Raw genomic sequence first — 17,426 nt, forward strand, 5'->3', positions numbered from 1 at the left:
GTGAGTCAGGCCCGGGGTTAGCCCTGCGTCTGGGAGGGATGCTAGAGAAGGAGCTGGATTGTTCAGTACTAGCTGGGACGGGCTCTGTGTGCCTAGCCTAGGGCTTCACGTCCTAGCAGAGGTCAGACGCCATGTGGGCAGCAGTGCTGCTGTCTCCAGTGTGCAGCTGGGGAGCAAAGGCTTAGAGAGACCAAGTCACGCACTCAAGGGAGCCCGGACCAGGCCTTGAATCCAAGCGTCTTGAGTCCCAGTCCGGTGCTCGAGCCACTACCCCGTTCTTCACACGGACGGTCTCGGAGTATCAGAAACCGCTTCCGGTGCAGGACGCGCTGGAAGACTCAGCGCTTGGGAATTTTTGGAGGACACTCTTCCTTTGACAGGGAGCTGGACCAGAGCCGTGATCTCCCTCCCCATGCCCTGTGTTACAGCAGAAGAGAGTTGGAGGAGCTCCCTTCATCGAGACATACAGAAAGAGAGGGTGCTTGGGGCTCAGAGCCGCAGGCTGGGGGACCTAATAGGGTCTTTCTGTCCCTTGGGTCTATGAGCCAGAGCTGAGAGCAGGAGCTGAGTTTACAGGGCTTGTATCATGGAGGTTGGGTCGGCTTGTGGTTCCCGAGGTGCTGGCTGGGTGATGGGTTACACAGGCTGGGAGGGTTGTGGGAAATGAGTGGGGTTAAGGGGTTGATATGGTTTATGGGGGCTGCGCTATGGAGCCGAGCTGGGCTGTGGTAGCTGGATTATATGGGAGTTGGGGTAATGGAATGCGTTACCTAGGGAGGTGGTGGAGTCTCCTTCCTTGGAGGTTTTTAAGGCCCGGCTTGACAAAGCCCTGGCTGGGATGATTTAGCTGGGAATTGGTCCTGCTTTGAGCAGGGGGTTGGACTAGATGACCTCTTGAGGTCCCTTCCAACTCTGATATTCTATGATTCTATGATTCTAATGGGAGTGGGTTAGCGGAGCAGGCCCTATGGATAGCAAACCAGACAGAGAATATGCTGTTTTCTTCCCTCCTACGAAGGTGGATTCTTGAGTGAGTCACCAGCGCGCCGATCCCAGGAGTAGGACAGGTCTCAGCGGCGGATTAGCAGGTACTTGTATCCGGTTCACACCCGGTGCTCCCCATCTCTGCACACGCAGGAGCAGACCAACTCAGCCAAGGGGCTATGGCGGGAGACCCCACCCCACCTGCCCGAAGGGCCCTCGAGTTATCCCTTCTCTCTGCTAAAGGCATCTGCATGGAAAACACAAGCTCCCAGTCAGTGTCTTGATTTCCCCCTCAGGGCAGGAATCAGCTGCAGTGGCCTCCGGTCTGGTGATGAATCACACGCACACCCTGGCATACACATACCCAACACGCCCTGACACGCATACATACCCAACACGCCCTGACACGCACATACCCGACACACCCTGACACACACATACCCGACACGCACACATACCTGACACACACACACCTGACATGCCCTGACACACACATACCCAACACGCCCTGACACACACACATACCCAACGTGCCCTGACACGCATACATACCCAACACGTCCTGACATGCACACATACCTGACACGCCCTGACACGCACAAAGCCGACACACCCTGACACACACATACCTGACACGCACACACACCTGACATGCCCTGACACACACATACCCAACTCGCCCTGACACACACACATACCCAACACGCCCTGACACGCATACATACCCAACACGCCCTGACATGCACATACCCAACACACCCTGACACACACATACCCGACACGCACACATACCTGACACACACACACCTGACATGCCCTGACACACACATACCCAACACGCCCTGACACACACACATACCCAACATGCCCTGACACGCATACATACCCAACACGTCCTGACATGCACACATACCTGACACGCCCTGACACGCACAAAGCCGACACACCCTGACACACACATACCTGACACGCACACACACTTGACACACACACACCTGACATGCCCTGACACACACATACCCAACTCGCCCTGACACACACACATACCCAACACGCCCTCACACGCACATACCCAACATACCTTGACACACACATGTACCCAACACACACACACACCTGACACGCCCTGACACACACACATACCCAACATACCCTGACACACACACACCCCGCACCCCACCCCCTGCCCCAGCCCTACATTCATGGCTCTGCATGCAATTTCCCCACCCAGATGTGGCCCTCGGGCCAAAAAGTTTGCCCACCCCTGGTCCAGAGGGACCCCACTCATTGAGCGGAGCTACTCCATTCACAGCGTGGCCACTGGCGGCCGAGTCAATGGAACCCACTCGCTTGCACCCGGACCCAGCCCTGTCTATGACACAGGAAACCTCCTGCCCGATGGCTCCCTGCTCAGCCCTAACGCCCCAGGCCCCCGAGCATCTGATGCCTGACTGGAGCTGATGGTGTCTGGCACTCAACATGGAGCAGAGTTAGCCGGGGCCGGCGTGCTTCTCCTGGCTTCTTGCAGCGCAGCTCCCATTGGAGCGGGCTGACGTGGCAGCGTGGCTAGTGTGTGGAACCTATTTATTCAGTAGCTGGGAGCTGATTAGTTGCAGGTGAGCAGATTGCACGTGGTCTGGATTGCAGGGATATTCGGGACAATTCGATTGGAATTGGAAACACATTGTCCCCGGGTCCCGCTGGCTCGCAGAGGAAGGAGCGGCTGGGCTGGGCGGCTAATGGTGTGTTAGCAAAGCCGGGTCAAATCAGACCCCAGCAGCCCTCTCCTTCCCGCCCTGCTTGGCTGGCTGGTGCAAAGCCAAATGTGTGTGTGGGGTGGGGGGGAGTCTCCCTCCAAGTGTTTAGCCTCCCCCACAATCCCATCCGCCCAGGAGAGCTTGGTTTGCAGCACTTGGTTGCTGGAAATGTCTCCCTAGCCCCTGGGCAGAAGGGAGAGGCTGGGGAGAGAGGGCCCAGGGGCCGGGAGTGCTGGCACTTTGCACCTTGTGAGCTGAGACCCAGCGTGCCAGTCATCTGGGAGACGAGGCCGTTGTGCTCAGCCTCACCCCCATTTTCTGTAGAGCACAGAACAGGTTGAGCGGACGGGGAGCTCCCACTTCAGGGAGCCCCACCAGGGCCCCAAAGAACGGGGTGGGGGGCTGCAGGACTGGAACAGTGTACATGGGGGGTGGCAGGTTGGGGTTGAGGGGCACCAGCAGAGCTGTGGGGGGAGCCCAGGGTTGGGCTGGCAGGCGGCTGTGGGTCAGAGTCGAGGGGCACTGGTGGAGTGCGGGGGGGACGACCCAGGGCTGGGCTGGCAGGCGGCTGTGGGTTGGAGTCGAGGGGCACTGGTGGAGTGCGGGGGGGGGGGACCCAGGGCTGGGCTGGCAGGCAGCTGTGGGTCGGGGTTGAGGGGAACCGGTAGAGCTGTGGGGGGAGCCCAGGACTGGGCTGGCAGGCGGCTGTGGGTCGGAGTCGAGGGGCACTGGTGGAGTGCGGGGGGGGGAGGGGACCCAGGGCTGGGCTAGCTCTGGCTGTGGGTCAGATTGAGGGGCACTGGTGGAGTGCGGGGGAGGGGGACCCAGGGCTGGGCTGGCAGGCAGCTGTGGGTCGGAGTCGAGGGGCACTGGTGGAGTGCGGGGGGGGAGACCCAGGGCTGGGCTGGCAGGCGGCTGTGGGTCGGAGTCGAGGGGCACTGGTGGAGTGCGGGGGGGGAGACCCAGGGCTGGGCTGGCAGGCGGCTGTGGGTCGGAGTCGAGGGGCACTGGTGGAGTGCGGGGGGGGACCCAGGGCTGGGCTGGCAGGCGGCTGTGGGTCGGAGTCGAGGGGCACTGGTGGAGCTCCGGGACAGCATTGCTCAGCCGTTGCTCACCCTGCCCCCGGGCCCATCCCGTGCCGTTAACCTGGCGGGCGCAGCCCGGCTGTGCTGGGGTCAGGGTCCTGCAGCAGGAATCCGCCTGGCAGTTCTCGAAACGCTTTCAATGATTAGAATAGCGCTGAGGCCCCCGGAGAGGGCTGCTGTCAGCGGGAGCGACGTGTTAAGTGGGGACTTTTCTCCATGCAACAAGATTACAGTGTTTAGCCGGGTCCCGGTTTAATTTCAATCACAATTATTAGCGGCTCTAATACTCCGCAGGCTTCCGGGCGCTGAGGCTTGTTCCGGGGGCGTTGGCTCTTTGGAGGCTTTGCTGGATCATTACGCGGAGTTTGCGATCTCCCTTGAAGGGGCTGGGGGTTGGGAGGTGGGGTTGGTAGTTCCTCCAACATCCCCATGGCAGTGACCTGTGACCGGGGCTCTCCGAAGTGCCCAATGCTGCCCTTCATTCAGAGGGAACGAGAGCGCGGCATCCTTCCCTCCAGGGTGGAGCGCGCTGCTCCACGGGGGCTGCTGGCATGGGAGCAGCCCACGGCACCCTCGGGAAGGATTGAGGGATGCCGTGGGCCTGTGTGCTGTCCTGGATTTGCGGCTCTAACAGGGGAGTGGGTGCCAGGCCTGTCAGCCGTGTGCGGAGGGTCCCCTTTCTCCATCACCTCATGCTGCGGCGGCACCTGTCAGGAGTATTCAGTGGGTGGGGAACGGGCAGGGCGAGGGACGTGCCATGCTGGGGGGCTGGGGGACACGTCCAGCTCTGAGGCTGGTATTCTCAGGTGCCCACAGGAAGCTGCTCCATGGGACAGGGCCAGGGTCACAGGTCTCCATGCCAGAGGGGCAGAGGGGAGGGACATCCAAGATGCCATCAGGGCCCCACCCTGGTCCTTTAGGGACCCGCAGCCACACCGTAGGGTTCCTCTGCCACGCGCCATCCAAGCCATGGAGAGCCCAGGTGCTGCGCAGAACGATTCCCTGCATGTCCCGGAGTCCTGCAGCCTCCCTCTAGAGCCCTGCCTGGATGCACGCGTCCGACTGGCTCTGGGGCAGGCAAAGACGAAGCATCTACCCCAGCACCGGGGCTACCGGTGGTGTCCCTGGACCTAGACAGTCTCCGCATCCCTCCCAGCAAGGGGCATTGTGAGGGCAGGGCCGCCAGGGGGCGCTGTGCTGGGGGGGACACCCAGAGGGTGACCAGATGTCCTGATTTTATAGGGACAGTCCCGATCTTTGGGGCTTTTTTTTAAGATGGGCTCCTATTACCCTCCCACCCCCGTCCCGATTTTTCACCCTTGACACTCAGTTCAACTACACGAGCAAAGGAGCCAGTTCCAGGTCTGCTGGGACTCCGCCCACACACCCCTCTTTGCCAGGATAGGGCATCACAAGCATTACATCATTAGAACCAAATTTAATTGGCTAGGGGTTGAGCCTGAGGGCAGGACCCTGTCACCTAGCAACTCCTCACAGCTGGCTAACCCTTTGGTGGCTGTCTCCCTTCCTCACTGCAAAAGTCTTTACGGCTCCTCTAGGCCTCTTCTGCCCCACTCACCCCACTCTCTCTTTCTGCCACGCCCTAGTTCCCCTCCCAAAGTGAACCGCTCTCGCCACCCCCAAAGTCTGCCGAGTGTGAGCTAATTGTTAGGATCGGCTCTGGTCTCTCCCGCTGCCAAGAGACATGTGCATTGTGAGCGTCTCTAGCCTGCAATCTTATTCACTTTAATTGTTACGCTTCCCAGCTGGGTTTTGTGTTGCTTTCGAGTAGCGCTGCTGAGGCTGCCGCCACGTTCTTCTTGGTTTTATAGCCCTCTGCCTGGGACGGTTATTCCTGCTAACTGTAAATGAACATTGCGAACAATATCGCCGGGACGAAACGGCTTTCCACCCTCAGGGCTGCAGGGCATCCCAGCAACGTCTTGGGGAACAAACAGCGAATGGAAGCGAAGAGCTGGGAGAAAGACTCAAGGCTGGAGTCTGTACGGATCGTATATGGGTCACCACGTTGTCAAGATTCTGTATAAGGCAGCAGTCTATACTGTACTGGGCATCAGTCTGCGGAGATCTTCCTTAGCTATAGACTGTAGTGACCGGTCTCTATAAGTATCCAGTGACCTGCTTAGATCCAGTACATGGCACCAGCGTGCACCAATCCCGTATGGGGCATCTACCTGCACATCATGTATGGAACATCAGTCCATACGCATCCTGTGTAGTACCGGCCTGCACAGATGGACCACACTGATCTGTTCTCGTATGCACAGGCCCAGACTGGGTGTCCTGATTTCAGTAAGTTCCCCGGGGGGGCATTATGCCACCAGGGCCAGCTGGCATCTGTGGTGCTGCTAGTGGCATTGCCAAGTAGCTGGATTATCAATGGGGGAGGCTTGGGGGCATTATATGGGCTATGACACTAAATCCCAAACAAGACCTGGCCAATGCCAATTGCTGATCATTGGAGACACTCACTGATGCCGTCTCTCCTTTCTGTGCCTGTCCTGGCCCAGTTTGAACGGGTGTCATTTGATGCTCTGAATCTGGAAGGCACTGGCAGAGGGAGAGGGAATTGGGGCATGGGGGTGGGGAGCCAGGACTTCCCCTCCCACAATGACCTGAGCATCCGTCCCAATCTCTCTGCAATCCGGCCGCTTCCCAGGGACTTGCTAATTCAGATGCTCTTAGGAAAAGGGTGACGACCTGACCTTTGCCCCCCAGAGACAAGCTGCGTGATCCCCCTCACCGCTGCTTCTGGGGGGGCTGGGCCAGACAGAAAAGCAGAAGGGAACCCAACGGGTGATGGGGAGGTGCAGAGCAGAGCCCAACTCCTGGCTGGCTGGGCCAGTGGAGCTCTCACCCTCAGTGCCCTGGGGCTGAGCTCCAGTCCAGCCGCACCAGCTGGGAAGCCCAGGGAGATTGCTGAGTGCTCAGGGGGTGCTGAATGTGCTTGCCAGACCCAGGTAGAGTGTGGGCAGCCTGCCAACATCCTCCACGCAGAGCTCTGTTAATGCAGCTCGGTCCCTGCCCCACCGCTCTGCCAGGGCAAGGCACCCCGCGGGGCTAGTCCTGCCCCTCCCCTTAGCTGCTCACACATGCAAGGCCAACTCCCTGGCTTGTGCAATGTGGCCCAGGCCCTGTAGCTGCACAGGGATGGAGGGAGGCGGGCCCTGCAGCTCACCCACTCCCTTGCGTAACAGGATTGTCCCGCAGCCTCCGGCCTGATGGAGCTTCCTCCAAGACAGCTCAGATGCCCCGGCTCCCCCAGTGCATTCTCCCCAAGGGCCTTTCTGCATGCGGGGGGGGGGGGGGGGAGGGAGGATGCTGCTAGCGGGGTCAGGCATCCACAGCTGCTACTGCTCCATCCACCCCCAGGTCATGCACAGCCCAGAGTCTTTATGGGAAGCAGGGGCTGTCTGGTAAAAGCTACATTTCAATGGGTACTTGGGGTGAGAGACGGCTGGAGCGCCCGTCCCATCTCCATGGCATGCAGCCAGCATGGGGCAGCCTCTGACGCGGTTTGGGCCAGTGGGACCCAAGGCATGTTCCCACCCTGGGCTAATGCCTTAGGGTGCCTCACCCCAGGCACAAGGCCTGGCCCCCTGCACAGGGAAAGACGCCTGTGCTGGAACTCTTCCTGCGGGGGGATGGACCCTACCCACTGCAGCCCCCCGTTGAATCAGGGCTCTCGCATGTTTCTTTCTCTGTTGGTCCCATGCAGCTAATCGGCTGTGCTCTCTTTTACCCAGCAAATGACAATGGAGCTGCATCGCCCTCTCTCCTCCTGTCCTTCCTCACCCCTGGCTTCCATTGCTGCGTGTGACCAGTGATGAACCAGGCAGAATAAATAGGAGAATCCTCCTCGCTGACCAAAATAAAGCATTCCTGGGATTGTTAAGCAAATTGAGTGCCTGGGCTGCAACTCCCTCTCATTTCTTTGTCTTAATGAGAGTGAAAATGGGGTTTTATTAATCATTTGGGCTTTAAAAATTGCCTTAAAGTGGTTCACTTTATAAAGAAAAATCAATAACAAAAAGAAAATAGAAGTATGTAAATGGCCAGGAGTGACAAAAGCAGCCAATTACCAAAAAAACGAGGGGCTGTTATAGGTTCCATTAACTCAATTATATTTTCTAAAGGGTCCCCCTCCTCTCTCTCCAGACTGTACTTTGCGTAATTTTTACATCAACTCCAAGCCATTAACTTGCATAAAATTATTTGTTGGGGAAAGATGTGCTTCCATCCATGCTGGGGCTGGGGCGAGCGGCCGTGCCGGGCGGCTTTTCCAGCGGCTTCGCTCTCGCCGATGCTGACTGCAAAGAGGCACCTTTGAGATTGTCGGGGGGTAGCTGGCATGGGGGAGGGGGGGCTGGCGCGCTGCACAGAGCTGCCCCATGGCCTGTCTCTGCTGTGGACACAGGCACGATGTGGCTGTGGTGACAAGTGGAAGGAGCCGGGTGGCGTCAGCCTGCTCCGTGGCTGCACCTGGCATGATGACCAGTCTCGGTTCAGGAGACGCCCACGACTGAGGCTGTGGAGTTGCTGCAGATAAGGCCTATGCGCCATTGTCAGGGCTGCCTGGGGGCCCAGGAGTGGGACAGGGGTGGGGGCTGCAGGACGGATTTGAGGGGCCGCAGCAGAGAAGACGTTCGAGCTCGGGATGGAGCCCGGGCTCTGGGACCGGCCGACCGCCTGGAATCCCAGAGCCAGGCTCAGGCCCAAGCCTGAACATCCACACTGGGGTTTATAGCCCGGCGAGCCCGAGTCAGCCGCCCCCAGCCCTGGGTGTTTGATTGCAGCATAGACGCCCCCTCAGAGCCTCTCTTCCGACTCCCTTAGCCTGGGGTCCTCTCTCCGTGGTTTCCAGGGCTGGGCAGCAGCATGAGGGGGATTTTATTGGCTCCTTTTTCGCTCCTTGCGCTTCCCAGCGTGGCCGGCATAGCCCATTACTCCAGCTAGCCACCCACGAGGTCCCTGAGCTTCCACTGCCAGGCCTGGGGTTGTCCCTCCCTGCCTGGCAGCCCGCACACCCTGCTAAGCCGGGACATGCGGCCGGTGGCTTAGCACAATTCTCCCCCGACAAGATTTTCCCAGGGAGCGGGAAGTTGGCAACTGAAACCACAGTTCCATGGGGAGTGTGTCCCCCGCCCCCCAGGTCCCTGCGAGCTGGTGCTCTGAAGCGGATGAACTGTGGGTGTCTTTTATTACCAGTGCTGCTTTATCATTCTTCTGCCTGGTTCGGAACAGGGCTCCATGTGCAGAGATGGCAAGAGGCCAGGCTCAGACCCTGCCAGCCAGGTGGTGGCTCTGCCCAGTGATAAAGACGCCATTGTCCCCTAGGAGATGAATGGGGCAGGCACTATATGGCAATAGGAGATTTCATGTTTAAGGTGGGCACAATGGGGAAGCCACTCCCACCCCTCCAAGCCCCATAATCCTCTGCAGTGCAGATATAGGGGGGCCTGCAGGAGCTGTCCCGGTCGCTCCATGTACAATGCGCATCACTGTAGCATCTGCCTGACCAGCCTGCCGTCTGCAAAGGCCCAGGGAAAATACAGTTCCTCGTGGCCCTTGCGTCCCGGGATCTCCCTTCACTTTAAAAGACGAATGAATTCATCCCCACCCCACCCTACCCCAGAGACTGTCCCCAGCTGCCAGGTGGAGAGAGACAGATACGGAGAGGCCAGCCAACGTTTCCAAAGCGGCCCCTCATTCTGGGTGCCAGCTAGGCTGAGCCACCCAAAGCTAGCATCTGCTTTTGAAAGGTGGCAGGTCACTCGGGGAGAATCAGAGCCAGGAGCCAGCCCAGCTCCCCTCCCTCCTGGGCCTGTGCGCAGACCACGCCTCTCTCCTTCCTCTCTACCTGTGCGGACCTGCTCTAGGGGCAGGCTACCAGCATTCTGGGCTGCACCCATCCTCACCTGTAGCACCTAGGGGTGGCTCATAAGGCCCTTTGTCCCAGCACAGCATGCTCCATCCTGAGCCAAGCCACCCAGGAGACTTGCAGTTTGCTCCGTTGCAAGACAGATGCAGCCTCGAGTCTCCAGGAAGGAGCCACGTGGCGCCTAGGCAAGGCCTGGTCATGAAGCCAGCCGACCACGTGGCTTGGGCTCCTTTGAACATGTGCCCACCCATAGCCCTGGCTGAAGGGTGATTGGGGGCAGCCCCTTATGCTCTGTGACTGGCTGATCAGCGCACAGGTCACCTGCAGGCCCGGGGGGGTCAGTCGCGTTACTCCTGTGTGGGGCAGTGGCTGGGGCTGGTTAGTGGGGGGTTCCGGCGAGGGGTGGGGAGACGTGGCCTTAGGAGGAGAGGTCAGAGCTCTGGCTGGGGCCGGCTCAGGTGAGGGGTAGTTGGGGTCACGCTGCATTGGCACTGACGTTCCGAGGCGGGCTGGCGGGGCGGGAGCTAGGGCTAGTTAGCGGGAGTGACGGCTAGGGGAGGGCTGTGGCTAGTTACGCAGCGCAAAGGGCCCCTGGACTTCAGTCGGCAGGGCCAGGTGCTGCGGAGCCAAGGCCACCCTATGAGCTGTTTGTTCCTCCAGACCCGGTGCAGCTCCCAGCCATGCGGCCTGTGTCCTTCTCCCTCCCCAGACAGGCTGATGCCGGGGAGGCGGCAGCCGGGGGGGGGGGCTTGGAGGGAGCGGGCTCGCTCAGCCTTTGCGCGGATTCCTGGCTGCTGAACGCCTTTCAACACACAGGGAAGCCACCTGAGCCCTTTTTTCTGCCAGTGTTGAGTTAGGGGCCATGTAAAACTAATTGGATAAACATGGTTCCCCTCTAACTCAGTGCAGATGTCTCCTCGGAGCAGGAACACGGTGCGTTCTCCCTGGACAGCTGCTGCGCCAAGGTCATCTCAGCAGGTGGAGCCCTCCTGGTTAGAGAGGCAGCCACTTGCGGCGACCGGACCCAGAGCCAAAGGCCTGTTGCAGGGGGACCACCCAGGGCCAGCCTGCGCTGCTGTGTGTGGTGCCAGGGGCTTGAGCCGTGGGCAGGGGTCTGGCAGTTGGAAGGTCTCAGATCACATCTCACTCACGTCAAGAAGCACCTTGCTCCCCCGGGACGCCCCTCGGGGCAGAATCTGGCCCTTGCTGAGGAGCAAAGGCCAATGAATCCAGGGTAACGCCATTGAAGCTAACGGGGTTAAACTAGATTCACACCAGAGTACTGGAGAGCAGCGTGTGGTGCTTTGCTAGTAGAACAGGCTTCACTGCTCCTGCCCCCATCCCGCCCCACAGACAGAAGCCGACTGGAGGGATTTGATTAATATGCTCCTAGGCCAAATCCCCAGGGCCTTCGCTCCACTTCTAACCAGGAGTTTGGCTTGACTACGCTGCCCACCTGGGGAAATGGCCCTGGGGAGTGGCTGTGGAATCTCCCCTGGAAGCTCGGTGGCCTGTTGGCTGCCATGCAGGAGTGGTGCAGAGCTGGGAAGACAAGGGCGCGATGCTCAGCGGAGCGACGGACACGGCTCAGCTCCGCCGGAGGCTGGAGAGGAGGGTGAGACCGCAGGCCCGGCTTGATTTTGTCACGTCTGGTCCCGGTGTGCGCGTAAGAGGGGCGGAGGGCGGGGGCGGGGTCTCAGTCGCGTTCTGAGCAGGGAGGCTCGGGATCCGCGCTCAACGCGCTAGGCAGTTTGCAGTAAATTCTGGGCACTTGGTGAGAAGGCAGCGTCCCAAGGACGCTGGGCAGTCCAAGATCCAGGAAGTCCCTCCCCAGGCCCCTCCGCCCAGCAATGGGACAAGGGCACTTTGCTGATCCCCGGCCCTTATGGTGCTCTTGGAAAGGGCGGCAGCAGCTCCTCGATTCAGTGTGGGCCGGGCTGCAGGGACTGGCCATGCCGGGTGGGCGGCGGGGAGTCAGTGCGCCCAATCACGGAACTACAAACTTCCTAATGCATCAGAACAGAGCTTCCTTCCCCACCACATCTGTGGAACTCCATGAGACAGGGACTATGGCTCCTGGTCACAGTTGGACCTTTAATTTCCAGGGGAAGGGCCAGAGCATGGCTGGGGATTTCCAGGGGGGAGAGCGGCGTAACTAGAGCAAACACATGGTTAGTTCCTTCCTCTCTAACCCCTGGGACTCCTTCCGTGGGAGTTCCTTCCAGCACCATTTCCTGGAGTGTGCAGGGTGACCCGTCAAGAGGTCAGAGTCTTGGTTTGGAGCCGCTTCCAGATGTCTCCGAATGCCTTTGGTCTGGAGAGTAGGCTGGAAATCTCACAAGAACAGCCCATCCTGGGGTCCTGCTGGCACTCCCGGGCCAGATGAAACCCAGAGGGGCCGACTCACCTGGCGATGGGAAGGAAGGTGACACAGAGAGTTCATCATGCATCACCAAGTTTGAGGCTTGGCAGAAAGTCCCAGAGGATCGGGTGGGAGATTTGGGGCTGAAGGTTTGGGTGGGTTCTGGTTTCCTCTCCACCCCCCAGCCCCCAGCAGACTCTCTGAAATCCTGCAGTTACTGATTAGATACAGGGTCTTTGCAGCCAACCCCACAGCAGCTCCCACGCTGGATTCCTCAGTAGACTTTAACAAATATTTCATAGAGGAGGCAGTCTGGCTTCCCCCAGCCTGTCCCCCGCCCCATCTCTCTCGCCAGCCCCTGATATGTTCAGTGCTTTCCCGCAGCCAGGGACGGTCAAGGTTAAGGAGGACGTTTCTGAAAGCTTACGCTTACATGTCTGAGCTATGCAAAGTTTCATGGCTCCAAGGCCATCCTGCACAGGAAAGAGGGCCGGGGTTACGGAGCGGTTACCCTCCTTGGTTTGGGGGGTGGAAAGGAGAGATTAAATTAAAAAAAAGGGGGGGGAAAGGCCTATAACTGCCTGCTGACAGGCTCGCTGGGCTTCATCCATTTTATTGTCTTATTTTCTGCAGCAGCTGTGCTGCAGCCATGCAGGCAGGAGGTCAGGCCGGGCGCTCCCTGGCCAACCCGAAACCCGCCTCTCGTGGGCTGGCACAGGGGCCCAGTAAACGCATCCCCGCTCCCGGGGTTCCCCCCGCCATGTGTCAGCGGGGCCAGCAAGCCTAGGGCTGCAGCAGGCAGCGGGTGTCGGCCAGAGGCAGGGGACACAGAGGTTCCCGGGAAGAGGAGGATGTCTGGGTTTCATTGCCTATCTATTCCCTTGACAGGTCAATTTTCTCTTGTATTTTACAGTACCTTTTTGGGGCACCGGAAATTTGCTCTCGTAGCTGATTTATTCCCTTACCTGGTCTTTGTTTAACGGCTTCGTTGTGTGACAAGCTCTCGGCTCGTGTGACGTAGGGAACACATCCCACTCTCCCACTTCCAACTGGGACATCTCCCAAGAGCCCCCGTGGCCTCGAGCAAGGCTCCGGAAATAGACTCGCCGTGGGAGCAACGCCATCGTCTCCTCTCCCCCAGTTAGCCAGCTAAGGGCATCTGCATGGAAAGCAGATCTTTGTTCCTGGGAGTTTCACCTGTTCCCGACCTGGCGTCAGGATCCTCTGGGTGGGAGAATATCAGGCAAAGTCCCATGAGTATGTCACCCAGAAGATGATGACTCTACAAGAACAATGGGGCGTCTTCCATCTGGGGTCCCAGAGCAATCCACCCCAGCCCTCCCCCATGTGCTCCCGGGGATGGGTCAGGAGCTTTCTCCCCACTCCCCACTGCAGAAGTCAATGGCAATGCTGGGAATAGAACCCAGGCGTCCCACCCCGCGGCTCTAACCACGTCTCTCGCAGAGCTGGGAACTGCGGGCAGGAATCCTGGCTTCCAGTCCTGTCCACTAGACAGACTGGGTCAAATCCAGCCCTGAGCTGATGCTGGTGAGGGCAGTGGCATTGCACCAGGGCTGGATTTGGCCCACGCTTCCTCTCCTATTTCCACGGGAGGCTATGTCAGATGAAGTCCGTTAAGGAAGGAAGATCCTGCTTTCCTGCAGATGCCCTTCAGAAATAAAGAACAGGGACGAGGGCCAGGTGGGGAGAGGGCGAGGGGGAAGGAAGAGAAATGATCCTGAGCAGAACCTCCCGCACAGTAACCCAGGCGCCAGCCACTCGTTAATTGGCACTCAAGCTGCTAGGCTCGGTCCATGGGGCCTGGGGGGCCAGAAGCTCGGCTGTCTCCCATCCCCAAGCCCCATGCTCCGGTTCTTCAGTGTCAGCAGCACTGTGTCAGTGTCGGCCCTTCCCCCCAAGCAATTTGCCCCTAGCACTGCGCAGCCCAAGAGAGTGATTAAACGCCGGGCGCAGGGTGGGCCCGGAGTACCCGAACTGCAGTGTGCATTAGGGACCCCCACGGCTGGGTTCTTGCTTGGGGGTCACCTGGCCTGCAGGAGGCTGGGAGAGGTGTGGAAGCAACACACTTGGCCTCGGGGTGGGGAGAGAAGTGCCTCATTGCTCGGCAGTGACGCTTTGTGGCTAGCTGGGGAGTGGCATAGGGAGACACCAGGGAAGGCTTGTCCTTGGGGGGAGCCCAGTCCAGCAGCCAGCCAGGATTAGGCACAGCACAGAGACAAGGGCCTTGTCCAGAGGAGGCTACAGCCTGGCCGTGGGAAAGCAGTGGGGGCCGCCGGCGTCCAGCGTGGATGCAGGGCCCTTGAGGGAAGCACCGGGCTGATGCCATGGGGACCCTGGTAGAGCCCATGGCATTAACCCCTTTGGCCCCAATCTCAGCAGACCACAAGGACCCAGGGCTGCCTTGTTCCGGGCACATCACTGCACCCACCCACCCCATGCGTCTGCTGCTGCGAGGTGACTCCCACGGGCCCGTCGAGACAATACCAGGGGGCTGAGATGGGACCGTGGGCAGCACCCAGTCGCTACAGTGGCTCAGTGCGGGGGGCATGACTTGCTCTGGCAGTGTGACTCTCACGCCCGAGCACCTGGCTGGAGGGACAGGAGGTTCTGGCCAGGGGGAGCCAGGGGAGGAATTGGAGGAGGAGCAGGAGGGAGATTTGCTTGTTCTTGCTCTGCACCCAGCCTGCTTGACCATCGGCCCTGCCCTTAGCCATTCAGAGGCCCCCTCTGTTCCAGCAGTGGCTGTGGCGCAAGGCCCCCCCGGCATCACTGGCCAGCCTACCATGGCACGAAGGGGCAGAGGAACCAGCCAGCTCCATGCAGCCCGCTCCTGAGAAGTGCTTGCTACCCATATGCAAGGCGCCCCTCTGCCTCCACCGCTCATCCATTCCTAGCGCCATCTGCATCTGTCCTAGCCACAGCTGGGGCGCTTCAAAGAGACTTTTGTCTGCTCCTCTGAACGCACTGCACAGACACAGCCCCTCGCATTCCTGCACGCCTCCTGCTCAGGCTATTGTTCCGGAGTGGGGCGGGGAGACGCAGCGCACATCTCGGGGCAGGGGAAATAGAAGCTTCATTATCATCCCTAACCTGAGTGCACAGGGCAGGAGGGGACCTGGTGCCCACACCAGAGCACGGGCTTCCCTCGGAGTCTGCTGCTGGCTCCCTGATGGGCCAGGCTGGCTGGGAACTGAAAAACAGGTATTGTCCATTCGCCTTTGTGCATCGTCAGCCCCACGCAGGACTCCAGAATCGGATGGTGCCCAAAACAGACCAGGACCCGGTTCGTTCTGCATCTGCACCAGCTGCTTGGGGAAGGCTGGATCACGCCGGAGAGGAGGAGCGGTCCCTTGGCTAGAGCTAGAGGGGGCTTGCGTGCACTGGGGCCAGGCTCGATACAAAGGGGTTGCCCCATGGGCCTTCTGCAGTTCCCTGAAATTTGCTGGGACTGGGGCAGTGCACTCCAGGGCTGGACTAGATTGACCCTCTGCCCTGACAAGCCCCGGATGGAACAAGCTCGTGTATTGCCCTTGCAAACAGAGGGTGAGGGCATGTGGGGATGCCGGTTTTCACTGCCACGTTTGCCCTCAGGGCGAGGACAGGACTCATTCACTGGGTAGGACACGGGTTGTTTCGCATGTGGGCTGTGCTGGAGCCGGCACGCAGGGCAAGCTGGGGTTGTGGCCGCTCCCGCCAGGTTAGCTCCAGTGGGGTAGTATGAACGGCGACGGCCTCTGTGCGCTGCAGGTGTCGGAGTGATTTGCGGAGGTGTGGATGACTCCGTCGACCCCTCTAATTCCCAGCGGGGTGAGGATTTGGGAGAGCTCTTCCACTGCTCACCCAGGGGCCAGGGTGCCGGGTCAGGCTCAGCTCCTCTGGTCCCACAGGCTGTCCAGCTTCTTAGCTCAGCCGTTCCCAGTGTGCAGGGCAGCGCAGGGCCCGGAGGGAGCGGGAGGTGCCCCACAGGATCACGCAGGTGGGGATGCCGGGCTGAGCTTGCAAACTCTGGCAGCCAGTCAGTTTCTGGCAGGTGTTTTGCAAGGGGCCGCGCCCACTTGGCTGCCTTCCCGATAACCCCATTCCAACTCCCTGGCCTGGCTGGGTGGGACTCGCAGTGCTTCTCCCAGGACTCTGCCGTGACATGTGGGGTGGAGGATCTGACCTAGGGGAGGGAGGGCGTGCAAAGCATTGTGGGGGCTGTACCAGACAGGCGAGACAGCTGCGCTGTAGGAGAGAGGATACATGATGTCTGGGGGAGGGTGACATTCCCAGGAGGGCATAAGATTCCCAGGTGTATTCTCAGGTGGGCGTGGCATTCCCAAGGTGCATTTCCAGGCAGGTGTGGCGTACCCAGGGCATACTCCCAGGCAGGTGTGGTATTCACTGGAGCTATTCCCAGGTGGGCATGGCATTCCTGTGGGTATTCACAGGTGGGCGTGGCGTTCCTGGGGGTATTCCCAGGCAGGTGTGGCATTCCCGGGGGTATTCACAGGCGGGCATGGTGTTCCCAGGATGTATTCCCAGGTGGGCATGGCATTCCTGTGGGTATTCACAGGCGGGCGTGGCGTTCCTGGGGGTATTCACAGGCGGGCATGGTGTTCCCAGGATGTATTCCCAGGTGGGCATGGCATTCCTGGGGGTATTCACAGACGGGCATGGCGTTCCCGGGGGTATTCCCAGGCAGGTGTGGCATTCCCGGGGGTATTCCCAGGCGGGCGTGGTGTTTCCAGAACGTATTCCCAGGTGGGCATGGTGTTCCCAGGGGGGTATTCCCAGGTGGGCATGGCGTTCCCGGAGGTATTCACAGGTGAGCGTGGTGTTCCCAGGGGGTATTCCCAGGCAGGTGTGGCGTTCCCGGCGGTTGTCTGCCACTCTCAGGCCCTTGGCAATGGGAATCAGGCGTCTGACCTGTTCTGTTCCGTGTTCCATTTCTGTGTGACTGCTAGTGAATCCGATGACCGACAGCACTGACTTGGGCCCTACACAGTTTAAAAGCTGCAAATCCTCTCCCATTGGCCTGTCCTGTCCCTGGTTTGAGGTCACAGGTGCCGCACACTGGCGCACAGTTTGGGATACCTGCACCATTGCTGCTTCTGCCGAGCAGAGCCCACCCCGGAGGAGCAGCTCAGTCGCTGGGTGCAGCGGAGGTCGGGGACGTTCCGAAGAGCTGGCGAGGGCTGACTAATGGAGAGAGGCGCTCGGCACAGATTTATGGTAAGAGAAAGACACCACAGCAGCCAGGATGGCTGGATAATGGGACCGACCAGCCAGAGGAAATCCAGGCTGGATCCTGACAATGAGGCATGTCAGGCGGT

The sequence above is a fragment of the Chrysemys picta genome, chromosome 12, assembly GCF_011386835.1.
Source record: "Chrysemys picta bellii isolate R12L10 chromosome 12, ASM1138683v2, whole genome shotgun sequence".
NCBI classification, from domain to species: Eukaryota; Metazoa; Chordata; order Testudines; family Emydidae; genus Chrysemys; species Chrysemys picta.